The following is a 13884-nucleotide window of genomic DNA, read 5'->3' as shown; positions in this document are numbered from 1 at the left end:
TTGGACATTTTGACAATGAAACAACACACGCGTTTTGTCGGGGGAAGTTATGGCTCAGTGGACTACTGGCGAGGCTTCAAGTAGGTGAGCTGCCTTAGATTCTGTTTTTTGGTTTGTTTATATGTTGGTGGTCTGACAAAGATATAGGTTGTACCTGCTGTTGTGATTGTATCTTAAAAAGGCTTTTACATCTGTTCGAATCCGCGAAAGTATCTCAGCTTTCCAAATATATGTATTATGTTTACTTTTTTTTTGGAGTTTTTATCTGTCAAAAGCATGTAAACCTCTGAACACACCGCGGGGTTGGAAGGTTAAACGCGCGCCAGACGGAAAGCGCTTATCTACCAAGCTCTTGGTACTCTGATACATAGAAAAAACTCCAGTAGAAAAAGTTCACAAGCTGGTGTGGAACTGATATATGGCATTCAGCCAGACTACATGGAGCTGGTTAGTGTCCAAGATGGCGGCGCCGTAGCACGCGAGCGGCCACTCCGGATCCAAAATGGTGCTATTTTGTTAAATAACACAACTTTTGCAGCACATGGACATCGGGAGCAACTGTAACAGTTTACCATCACAGACACCTCAAATATAGGATTCGGTGGCAAAAACCAAGGCTGCATGATGATCTGGTAGGCTTATGTGGACCTCGCTTGTTGCGGAGACTAGGCTCTCCAGTCCTCGGTGCATCGCCTGATGCTGGTGGGTCGGGGAGGACATCGTAGTTGTGCAAGGAAGCTGAAGTGGCAAGAGGGTGGGTTTGGTGCTTAGGCTAAAACAAACCTTATCCTGCCTCCAATTGATCCCTGCTCTGCTTCGTTCCTGGATACAACCGGATCTGACCGTGCTGAGGCTAACGGAGTTTAGAGACTGCCGTGTCTCTGTTTCAGCTTGGCGATTTGCCTCAGCATGGAGTTCTTACGTACTTTCAGCGACGTGTTTCTGCTTTGCGTTTTATTGTGAAATGTGTGCCTCAAAGTGTAAGCATCAAAGCATTGAAGTTATGGATCAACATGAATGGTGCAAGAATTTGAAAGTGTTCTCTGAAGGAGTATTCTTGGTATAGATTCGCCGCTGTGAAATGAATTAGAATCAGAAAATTCCGGCTTCAGTAGAGTTTGTCTCTCGTTTCAAGTGATTCGTTTTGAGTGTACGATCGGTAAATGTTCTAGGGAGGATAAAATATGATGGTACCAATTTTGAGAATATAAGGAAAATAGTACAGTTGGTATCGCGCGTATGATGATGTCATCAAGATCATCAAATCGGAAAGCTTCGATGATTATGAGCGCGCTGATCATCACGAATGGAACCTCGAGGTATTCTGGCTATCGAAAATTCCAGATTACAAACGACTCGAATCAAGTGGAAAACTAGTAGGAGTCATTCCGTTTCAGATTTGAATGATAAATGTTCTAGGAGTCAAATATGGCGGCTACTCAACACCTTGAGGAATATACAGTGGATAAAAGGAAGTATACCAGCGCATGGATGACAGTCATCAGCATTTATCATTATGTCAACCTTTGAGACGTGAAAAGGCTTTATTCCGGCCAGAAAGTAGCTGCGCAGTCCAATAATGAAATCGTCCTCGCTACTCGAAAGCAATGATGATGCCCGAATCATGAAGTCACCGTATGAATGCATCATGATCGAAGTGATGCCTCCAGATGCATGAATCTACGGTTTTGATGGCGCAGTCCAATTCCTCCATCGAAAGTCGTTCCATTACGGAGCATTCGAAGGAGATACGATTCTAACATTCTTTGAGCCATTATTCCAACGTATTTAAGGCCATCATTCCATTCCTCATGAAGCTCGTAGTATTCCAGTTCTCAAATTACTGGCCGTTCCTCGCATCACACCATTGATTTTAGTGCTTCAGGAAGTCGCCATGAGTGGCTTAAGCATCTTGTTCTGGACCAATGTAGTTTTGGTGATCGCCCAAACGTCAATGGACATGCCACGCTACCACCCTCCATTCCATCTCAAATTCCAATTCGATGGTGATCATTCGTCAAATGCTCCATGGATTCCAGTCAGCATTCCATCAATCATTCTCAGCACTCGATTCGAAAGGAATCCAAGTTCGATTACCTCGTAATCGATCCGTATTTTGATCGGGGAGATCTCTAACGAGTCCTGATTCCAAATGATTCCTATTCCATCATCACATCGATAATGGAATGTCAGTCCATCGATTCGAAGGATCAAAATCATCATATGGAATGAATTCGATTCATCAATTCCAATGGATGCTAGGTTCCATCATCGTAAGAACCAATGAAATGGCGGAAAGCCATCAGAATGGTGGAGCCAAATCGTTCCCTGAATGCGACAAAAAACAAAGTAGGAGGGAGCTGGGAAGATTTTGGGGAGGAGGGCTTAGAGTATTCTACTTTCATGAACATCATGTTTCTCTTGTGGAGGACGCTGGTGATATCAAATTTCTTGAAACACCGCAAGAGGAATCTCTACCTGGTTCCTCAACAGTCATGGCCAAGAAAGGAAGTTCTTGCTGAGGAGTGACTTCACTCATCCTCCTATGATTCTTGAGGGAATATTGAGTTATCCTGAAAGAGCTTATCACTGCTCGGCCTGGGGACTCAGAACGCTTTTAATTTAAAGCTCCCTGCAGAGAGTAGTGGAGATGTGAAGCTGAGAAGGATCATTTGGCCCTTCTCCATCAGTATTTTTGGCAAATCATAGCACCCCAGTGGACACCTGCCATTCTCTACATAACCAATTCTCCTGCCATTCTATGAGGATTTGTTGCTCGGCTCATTGCCTGGGACCGGAAGCCTCAAGCTACTAGATATTCTCACAATATGATTGTTCATTGCCATACATATACGTCCATACCTTAATCTGTCTCATAATAAATGTTACCAATAATCACATGTATGGGAACATTCATATACAGTGTTATATCAAGTACTTAGAACTGTCATCTCTTTCCACTACTGTGTACTGGTCATGCACCGTCCTTTCTGTGTCTCATTGTCCTGTTCATTGTTAGTAATACATAGTACGTGATGCCCATACTTTTTGCATCACGTTTGCCGTGCACTTTGTACTATGGGATGTTGGTTTAGTCTCGTGTAGTCTCATGTGGTTCTGGGTTTGTCCTATGTTGTTTTATATAGCACCATGGTCCTGGAGGAACGTTGTCTCATTTTGCTGTGTACTGTACTAACTGTATAAGGTTTAAACGACAATAAAAACCACTTGACTTGACTTGAGCTCTTTCTTGTCTCTCTTGGCAGACTGAATCTGCTCTCATATTACTGACGCATGCTCCACACATCCAGGAAAACCTGGTACGCCTGCCTTCTGGCAGCTTGTGTCTATGAATCCATTCTTCAGGAAGTAATCAGACATCCTCTTTCTACCACCGAAAAGAAAATATTTTCCTCCACATTCAGTAGAGCAATACTCTTAAACTGACTTAAGTTGGTTGGCTCCTGTTCTTTGGGTATAAAGATGGCTACTGCCCTTCCCCATTCCAGGGGTTTGCACTGCTTCTTCCAGGCAACTCTCATTAGTCTCCATAACAGTTTAAGGACTGTTGGAGACTGCTTATACAGCCTATACTGGGATCCCATTTGGGCCCGGGCTGAAGATGCCCTGGAATTTTCTACCACTAGCCTGATCTCAGTCAAATTGGCTGGAGCTACATCAAATCCCACTCCTGGCTCCGCTGGCTGAGGTACATATCCAGGTGAACCAAGTGGGCTATCTTTATGGGGAGCCCCTAGTTGTTATTTCATGTGATCTTCTAGATCTTGCTTCGGCATTACCAGCTTTCCACTCCTCTTTGAGCAGATTTCTGGCAAATTTAAAAGCATCCTTGATGAAATTCATCCTCTCATGCTCATTCCTTCTTCTCCACTTGTTCTTTCATGTGATCTTCTAGATCTTGCTTTGGCATTACCAGTTTTCCACTCCTCTTTGGGCAGATATCTGGCAAATTTAAAAGGATCCTTGATGAAATCCATCCTCTCATGCTCATTCCTTCTTCTCCACTGTTGAATTCTCTCTACCCTCCTCAAAACAACAACCTAGCCCTTATGCAATCCCACAATACCTTCAAGTCCTCCTTCTCCTGCTTATCTGCACTTCTCCATGACTTACTGAACCTCTGCTTTTTCACCAGCTGAAGTATTTATTTTCCTCTCCTACACATCACCCTGGGACCACGCTTCTTTACTGATGTTTCCCCAAATCTACCTACACATTCTTCATAAACAAGCTCACTAAACATATTAAGCTTGGCCTCAACCCTTCTGCTGAGTGTATTCTCCAAGGTGGAGCACAGGTCTTGGTCTAGTCTGTTCCAGGCCTCATTATCATTAGATCTATGTCTTGCCGTTGCTCTCTTGTCTGTGGGTTAACAGTTGTATCCTTCTGCTGCTCACATTGTGGGCATGACTTGTCCTGCTGGTGATACTGGTCTTCACAATAGTGGATGGACTCTGTATCTTTCTTGTCTGGCCTGCTGCTGCAGTGCAAGGTTGTGTCTGGCTGTTCCTAACAAATGTAATCCTTCCTTGATGAATGCGCAGCCCCTTGTAAGTCATTACCCTCGTTCACCTGTAGCTTCATTTCCAAAGGATCCTTTTCTCATTATTCATGGCTAATCCAGTCATGTCCGTAGAGTCCAACCTAATTGGTCCATATTCCATCCCACCTCTAAAAGGACCACTAGGCACTTTTTCTTGTATAGTGTTTATAGTAGGTTAGGGTGTCCCATGTATGAGGTCCTGTGGGTAAGGTAACTAGCCTGCCCACCCCTGTGCAGACTTTCCTGCAGTCAGTCAGTCTATCCTGACAGTCTTCCAGTCTTCCCTGAACTCCAGCTGGCCTATTCACAGTAGTCACTGGTCTCCTGAATATTACTCAGATGCACAAGTAAATGTCTAAACCTGCCTTACTTGAGCATTACTGCCTGCCGCACCTCCACCGGTGCCTTCAGTTGTCCAGGTATGGGGTCATCAGCTGGGAGCCACCTATCACGGATGTTTCACCCCAGAACATCTCCCTGCCACCCCCAGCAGCTGGACACCAGATTCTCCTTGTTGCCTCTCAATCTTGCTCTCCCTCCAAGACATACCATTCAACCAGGGTTCAATACACCCCCCCACACCCCAATGAGCTATCAAATTAGAAAAAACACAATCTATCAAACTCAGCCTACCACCTATCCAGTGCTTGTCCTTAAACCAATCCTCCAACAGATTATGTAGCTCCTCCAAAGCCTAGCTTGGCCTGGTTTTGGACCCCCACTAATACCTCTCCAGAAACCCATGGAAAAAGGACTGAGTGGGTCAGCGGAAATAGTTCCTCCCCACCCTTTTCCACTTCTACTTGTTATCTCACCACATATAGCAATTGTTCCCTGTTCCTACCTTCTCATTCAGCACACCCCAATTTTCATCCTTCCTTCTTAACCATTGCCAGAAGCTCCCTTTTTCTGCTTCCTCTGCCATTTCCTTCAGAGTATGTTGACCAACTTCACTTGCAACAAAGACCACAAACCTTAAAGTTTTATCAGAGACTGGTGTTGGTTATGGTCAGGCTACAGTGGCTGGTTGGCACAGAGTTGATTTCTTGTCATTTTGTTATTCATTTCATAAAAGTGGAACATCTAAATGTTCACCTTCTTGCCAGATTCTGATTAATACTCTCAGGGCATTTTAATGGTTAAATCTGTTAAAGTGAAGAAAACTTTTCCGCTTATTTATTCAACCCAAAAATTCAACCCCAGCAATAAACATTTTTAGAATACATACATTTTGAGTTAATAATGTGAGTCTGCTGGCATAATTACTGAACGCATTTGTGCTAAAATTGATTAATCAAAGATTGATAAGCTTAATCATTCAAATTAGTTGGTTGACATCATTTAAAAAAAGAGTGTGAGTGGGGTTGGTTGGGCACACAAGATAAAAAAATAAGAAGATAACAATGCGTAACCTTTAAACATACGATTTTTCAAAATGTATAGCTCTACTATGCCACATCTAGTCTACTCACATTAATGCAGCTGGGGAAGTGTTCAGTGCTAGAGAAAAATATTCAAGGATATAACATTGAAAGATCAGCACTCTCTACAACCCCAAACACTTCTGGTGTACATGGTTCAATTTGACCGGAGTTCGTTTGAACAGAGGCATAAAATTCTTGCAATGTCTCATTTCAGATGACAGCAGTGTAGGCGCATTAATATAGAACAGTGATTAGAACTGACTGGAACTACCTGTGCATTAAACTGTTTTAATGCATGCATTCCAGCCAGTCAGAATTGAGTATTCAAACAGACCATGGGATAATGTAACTTTAATCATTAATTAACAAAAGTCAATAAATATTTGATCAGTTTGAGTGAGAAACATACCAAAATTTAAGCTTGACGCATGTGTCAAGCACGTGGAAGTGAGTTAAAAAGCTTCTCTCATAATCTACTAAAAGTAGATTGCTGATATCAAGATTTATAGTGAATTAGAACCTACATTTGACTACGTTTCTCTCTCAAACTTATCGGATCTCTTCAGAATACATGGATTAAACTATTGGAGTTGTATGGATTATCTTTATGATGGCTTCATGTGCTTGTTGGACCCAATTGACTTTAGATTGTAAGGACATAAACACCTTATATCTCTGTCAAAACATCTTTGATGAGAGAATGATCATTTAAGGGTGAACTATCCCTCTAACATAATAATAATATGGCGCTTACTTACAAATATGTATCATATAATGATTTGAGCATTTTAAAATGAAAATGGCCAATACAAAGACTATGTCAGAGTTTAATGCTATTAAGTGAGAACTTCCTGGAGATTCCGGCCCTTCCCTGTGCTGAACTACTAGGAACCTTAAGTACGGTACTGAAGGGACCCGCTCTGAGCTGGTGGAAGGCAGAGAAGGTCAAGGTAACGGATTGGAGGTCCTTCAAAAAGGCATTCATGGCTGCTTTTCTCCCAGACGATTACCTCTCAGAAGTGGAGGAAAAACTGAGGACGATGGTACAGCAGCCACGGCAACGCCTGAGGGACTTTGCATATGACTACCGGGCCTTATGTCTGAAATGGAAGCCAGAGATCTCTGAAGAGGAGCTAGTAAATCGTATACTGAACAACATCAACCCCAGAGTCGCCGGGTGTATGAGGGGAACAGTTAACTCTGTTGAACACCTGGTGAAAATCGGATCCATGGTGGAAAAGGACTATATGGGAGCTAAAGACTACTGGCAGAAAGTGGGAACTCAGAGCAGCAAAGAAAAGACCAACAAGAAATCTGCTGAACGTACCTTCAATAAAAACCTGGCCGGAGTAACACTAGCTCAACCCCATCCAGTGTCATCTCTCCTTGTGGTGCCTGTAAAGGTAAATGGCAAAGAAGTGAAGGCAGTGTTAGACACAGGTAGCACTTACACTTTAATGCAAGAAAACCTGTGGAAACAGTTGAGAGGTGAGATTCCATCAGTTGTTACCTTCAGCCCACAGAGGTTCATTATGGCAGACGGAACAATTCACCAGTCCAGAGACCTGCAAAGGATTAGGTTTCAATGGCATGACCACGAATGCAGTATGGATACTTATATCCTAAAAGACACTCACCTCGCCTTTCCTCTTATTGCTGGTCTGGATTTCCTGAGGGCCACGGGAGCAGTCCTGGAAGTGGGACGTGGCTGATATGGGTTAAGATCTGACAAAGGATACACCTATTACCCTTTCTTGCTGTCACAGATTCCAACAGGTCCAGCCAACCCGTCTGGTCCAGTTCTTTCTCATATGGCTGCAAAGCTGAATTTATACTATGCCTTACCCTCAACTGGTAGACTTCCCGAACTCATGTCTGTTTCCACCGAGATCACTGAGTGGGACTCTGACAATCAGGAGGAGTTAATGAAGTTGATCTCTGTCTGGCCACGCACCACTTCAAACACCCTGGGTAAGACCTCAATAGTACAACACAAAATCACATTATCGGATGACATACCTCTCAAATCTCGAGCATACAGAGTTTCTCCTCTTAAGAAGCAGATCATTGAGGAGCAAATAGATCAGATGCTGCGAGATGATATCATTGAACCATCCTTCTCGCCTTGGTCTTCACCTGTAGTCCTGGTCCCCAAACCTGATGGCTCTTACAGGTTCTGCGTGGATTACAGGAAGCTGAACAGCAAGACAGTACCAGACGCTTACCCAATGCCGTTGATTCACGACATCCTTGAATCCCTGGAAGGAGCTTCCTGGTTTAGTTCCTTGGATCTGCAGTCTGGGTACTGGCAAGTGGAGATGGATGACCAGAGTAAGGAGAAAACTGCTTTTATCTCAACCAAGGGGCTATTTCAATTCAAATCGATGCCGTATGGGCTCAGAAATGCCGCTGCTACCTTCCAACGGTTGATGGAGAGAGTACTGTCTGATTTGAGGGGACAATTTGTTTTGTGTATATTGACGACATAATAATCTATTCAAAGTCAATAGAACAACACATTGAACATTTCAACATGGTTCTACATAGACTTACCCAAGCCAACCTGACGCTGAACATGAAGAAATGCCACTTCTTCAAGCGACAGCTCAAATTCCTCGGCCATATAGTCTCTGAGAGGGGAGTGGAGATTGACCGAGAGAAGACCAGAGCCGTTGCAGAGTTCCCCCCACCTCAAGATCTGAAAGCCTTGCAACGATTTCTGGGACTGGCAGGGTGGTACCATAAGTTTATTTCCCACTTTGCTGACATTACTGCTCCATTGAACCTCCTAAAAAAGAAAGGAGTTAAGTGGGAATGGACCCCAGAGTGTCAAGTCTAGCATGGATGCACTTATACAAGCTTTACAAAACTCACCAGTGTCTGATACAACCTGACATTAACCAACCCTTCCAGGTTCATACCGACGCTAAGTGAGGTAGGAATGGGTGCCATCCTCACTCAGCATTCAGAGGAGGGAGAAAAGGTGGTAGCATATGCATCAAGGACCTTAACTGGAGCAGAGAAGAATTACAGCACTTCTGAAAAGGAATGTCTAGCAGTGGTTTGGGCGGTTGAAAAGTGGAGACATTACCTGGAGGGAAGACCCTTCGACGTCTTCACGGACCATGCGGCTCTCGCCTGGGCGTTCAACTGCCCTAAGACATCCTCACGCCTTACCCGCTGGACACTCCGCCTGCAACAGTTCAGTTTTCAAGTTCATCACAGGAAAGGTTGTCTCAATCAGGGACCTGACGCATTGTCCCGGTCCTGGAGGAACCTGTTGCTGATGATGCTCCTTGCCTGATCTCGTCTTCACACAATGCATCTCCATTACCTCACTCTCTGGAAGAAATAATCAAAGGCTCAAAGTTTGGATGATACCATCTCTCACCTGCAGTCTAACCTGAACCCTCGAACAGTCAAAGACCAACCCATCAGCTTTGAAGACCTCCAAGGGGTGTGGTACCACAGAGTTCCTATGAAAAATCAAGGAGTGAAATATCAGCTGGTAGTACCACAATCCTTAACATCTGATTTCATGCATTACTATCATGATAATCCACTTGGAGGTCATCTTGGACAGTTGAAAACTCTGCTGAAGATCCTAGATGTGGCATGGTGGCCGTCTGTCCGGAAGGACGTCTGCCAATACATTAAAACCTGTGAGATATGCCAGAAATATAAGCCCAGCAATACCAAACCATCGGGATTGATGCAGAGCACATTGATCACAGAACCTGGACACACGTTAGGGGTGGACCTAATGGGACCCTTCCCCATCAGTAAAAAGCAGAATACTTGTCTCCTAGTCATTGTGGATTATTTCACAAAGTGGGTAGAAATGTTCCCACTCAGAGACAGTAAGACCCAGAAAATAGTGAAGATTCTGCGGGAGGAGATATTCACTGTTGGGGGTACCCAAATACCTGGTGTCCGATAGGGGTCCCCAATTCACTTCCAGCCTCCTGGGTGATCTGTGCAAAACATGGGGATGTGTTCAGAAACTCACCACGAGTTATCATCCACAGGCAAACCTAACAGAAAGGATCAACCGAACCGTGAAAACCATGATTGCTGCCTATGTGGGACAACAACATCAGTCCTGGGACCAGTGGCTACCTGAATTCCGCTATGCCATTAACACCGCCCAGCAAGAAACCACAGGAAAGTCTCCTACAGAGCTCATGCTGGGTAGGCAAATTCTAGGACCACTGGAACGTCTTATCCACCAACCACCTTCACCAGATCAAGCTGCTTATTCCCTGGTAGAACGACAAAACATCATGATGGAGGAAGTGAGGAACAGAATGAGGATGTGCCAAGCCAAACAAGCTAGGTATTATAATAACCGTAGGAAAAATGCGCAGTTTCAAACGGGTGACCTAGTTTGGATTAAAACTCATCCTCTCTCTAGTTCCTCAAACAAATTCTCTGCCAAGCTAGCTCCAAGTGGGAGGGTCCAGCTGAAATAAAAAGTAAAACAGGGCCAATAAATTACACTGTGTGCTGGGGCAACCCACAAAGAACAGATATATTAAATGTGGTAAACCTGAAGCGCTATTATGGACGCTCTCCTCCGATGCCGCTGGCTGGGGGGGGATTATGTAGCGCAGCCACATAAGGGATGAATATTTATATCGCTGTTAATTACCCTAATTATGCTTGTAAGACAGCTGTTATGTTCTAACTATTCTTCCTGTGTTTATTGCCAAGATAAGTGTTTGAGATCCCGTTTTACTCACGCGAGAGTTCTGTCACGAAGCTCCAGGGAATTCCCATTGACGTCACTCCAAATCAGCTGGATGACTTTTTTCTTCCGTTTAAATGGAGCCGGGAAACCAGCGTTCAGGGACGACACGTTGATGCTCAAGCGATCGATCGCGCGAAAAACCTCCACCAAGGCTGTTACAGACTGTGCACAGAAAGACACTGTGGGATTATCTTTTTTGTTGATTTTTCACCTTTGGATTTCGTCACAGAACAGCGCTGCTTCACATCGAGTTCACGGACTTAACACAACCTCCGGTGAGGCCGATTCAACGCACACACACACACACAAATAAACAGGACATTGTACGGGACTCATAGTCATTTCATCTACTTTTCATTTATTATTTATTTTTTGCTTTCTTGTTTGTCTTTTGTACATTTATATATATATATGTCTTGATTCACTTTGATGTTTTTTTTTATTGTAAATACACCTTGGGTTTAAATTGAATTGTTGTCTTCCTAGCCTTCTTTTTTTTATATAAACTTCATCACCTTACAAACTTAGGGTCAAGACCGTATTATTTTTGTGTATCATCTCCTATAAATCTAGGCTGAGCGTTACAGACTAACAAATCACATATCTCTGCATCACAAAAACGTAGAGATCTCCGGGTTGACTTATTTCAATCAGGATGGCAAAGACACTTCATTAGTATCACTATGGTAACTGCCTAGCAACCAGATGGGGTTCCCCTAGCAACCGAGTAACAATTCACATATCTCTGCATCAGAAAAACGTAGAGACTTCCGGGTTGACTTATTTCAATCAGGATGGCAAGGAGACTTCATTAGTATCACTATGGTAACTGCCTAGCAACCAGATGGGGTTACCCTAGCAACTGAGTTACAAATCACATATCTCTGCATCACAAAAACGTAGAGACTTCCGGGTTGACTTATTTCAATCAGGATGGCAAGGAGACTTCATTAGTATCACTATGGTAACTGCCTAGCAACCAGATGGGCTTACCCTAGCAACCGAGTAACAAATCACATATCTCTGCACCAGAAAACACTACAGACTTCCGGGTTGACTTATTTCACTCAGGATGGAAAGGAGCCATGTATTGTATTACCTTGGTAACTGCATAGCAACCACATGGGCTTACCCTAGCAACCGAGTAACAAATCACATATTTCTGCACCAGAAAATCGTACAGACTTCTGGGTTGATTTATTTATGACCATAATTTTTGTTCTTTTCAAGTTATAACATGCTGTTTGACGAGTTTTGCCACGGCAAGCACCACTCACATTTTCTTCAGGAAATGTACCTATCTAGTTATTATTATTAGTGGTGCTTGCAAAGCATCACTATTGTAATCTCACATACTTATTTTTCTTCTTATTATTATATCTCCGTACAAAACTTCGCACCTAACTCGTCCCGCACCGTTTGGCGTAGACCCACGAATGAGGTGTCAAATCGAACGGCCTATTGAGGACACGTGTGCTATGACTTTTATAAGCGATCGGGGTACGGTGTTTGCCCCAGGGGCAAAAAAAAAAAACCGAAAAATCCCATAGACTTAACATTGCGACAAACTTTGACGCGTCACAGCTCCGAGCGAGGATTTCGCAGAAACGTGTGATTTGCCACATTTGAAGAGGCTGGCAGGCTCTGTAAGAGCATACCTCAATATGTGGTAAAAGCTGCACCCCTGGGGGGCAAGAGCTGCCCAAAATTGCCCCCATTGACTTACAATGGTGTAGGACGGCCCATGAAATGAAATTGCATAGGGATTTTGGATTGAACATAGCTCTGGATCACAGTGTCATAGAGACAAGGGGGCGGGCTCATTTTACTCAGATGACCAATCAGTCTCTCGGGATCATTGTGAAGCTATCAAGCCACGCCCTAGCAACAATTTAAAGCACCTTAGCAACAAGTCCCATAGACTTCTAATGAAAGACATCAAAGGGATATCTCCGGATAGAAGTGTCATAGAAACACAAGGGTGGTCTCGTTTGACTCGGAGCAGCAAACAGCCAATCATGAATCACCTCAACACTTCCTAGCCCCTCCCTAGCAACCATTGTCGAGCACCTTAGAAACCAAAATCCATAGAGGGATATCTTCCATTCTGAATGTCACAGAGGCATGGGAGTTGGTTTATGTCATTCATACTGACAAGCAGCCTTTGGAGATTCATGATTGGCAGCTGCCAAGCCACTCCCTAGCAACTAAACAGAGTACCTTAGCAACCGAGTAACAAATCACATATTTCTGCACCAGAAAATCGTACAGACTACTGGGTTGATTTATTTCAACCAGGATGGCAAGGAGACTTCATTAGTATCACTATGGTAACTGCCTAGCAACCAGATGGGGTTACCCTAGCAACCGAGCAACAAATCACATATCTCTGCACCAGAACACACTGACAGACTTCCGGGTTGACTTATTTCACTCAGGATGGAAAGAAGCCATGTATTGTATTACCTTGGTAACTGCATAGCAACCGCATGGGCTTACCCTAGCAACCTAGTAACAAATCACATATTTCTGCACCAGAAAATCGTACAGACTTCTGGGTTGATTTATTTATGACCATAATTTTTGTTCTTTTAAAGTTACAACATGCTGTTTGATCGAGTTTTGCCACGGCAAGCACCACTCACATTTTCTTCAGGAAATGTACCTATCTAGTTTTTATTTTTTATATCTCTTAACAAAACTTCGGCACCTAACTCGTCCCGCACCGTTTGGCGTAGACCCACAAATGAGGTGTCAAATCGAACGGCCTATTGAGGACACGTGTGCTATGACTTTTATAAGCGATCGGGGGTACGGTATTTGCCCCAGGGGCAAAAAAGCGGCCAAAAAATCCCATAGACTTAACATTGAGACAAAATTTGACGCGTCACATCTCCGAGCGAGGATTTCACAGAAACGTGTGATTTGCCACATTTGAAGAGGCTGGCAGGCTCTGTAAGAGCATACCTCAATATGGGGTAAAAGTTGCACCCCTGGGGGGCAGGAGCTGCCCAAATTTGCCCCCATTGACTTACAATGGTGTACGACGGCCCATGAAATAGGGATTTTTTATTAAACATAGCTCTGGATCACAGTGTCATAGAGACAAGGGGCCTGCTTCTTTTTACTCAGACGACCAATCAGTC

General features: G+C 43.7%; 1 long non-coding RNA gene across 1 annotated transcript; it reads right to left on the bottom strand.

The window, feature by feature from the left end:
* Nucleotides 1-6971: 6971 nt before the first annotated feature.
* Nucleotides 6972-7605, bottom strand: LOC127637936 (uncharacterized). The gene is made up of 3 exons (XR_007969818.1): nucleotides 7499-7605; nucleotides 7316-7383; nucleotides 6972-7088 (listed from the first exon to the last, which is right to left on the bottom strand). It is a non-coding gene; the product is annotated as an uncharacterized LOC127637936 (long non-coding RNA).
* Between the last annotated feature and the right edge of the window lie 6279 nt (nucleotides 7606-13884).

This window comes from Xyrauchen texanus, chromosome 4 (assembly GCF_025860055.1).
Source record: "Xyrauchen texanus isolate HMW12.3.18 chromosome 4, RBS_HiC_50CHRs, whole genome shotgun sequence".
NCBI classification, from domain to species: domain Eukaryota; kingdom Metazoa; phylum Chordata; class Actinopteri; order Cypriniformes; family Catostomidae; genus Xyrauchen; species Xyrauchen texanus.
This window is presented reverse-complemented; position numbering and strand designations above follow the sequence as displayed.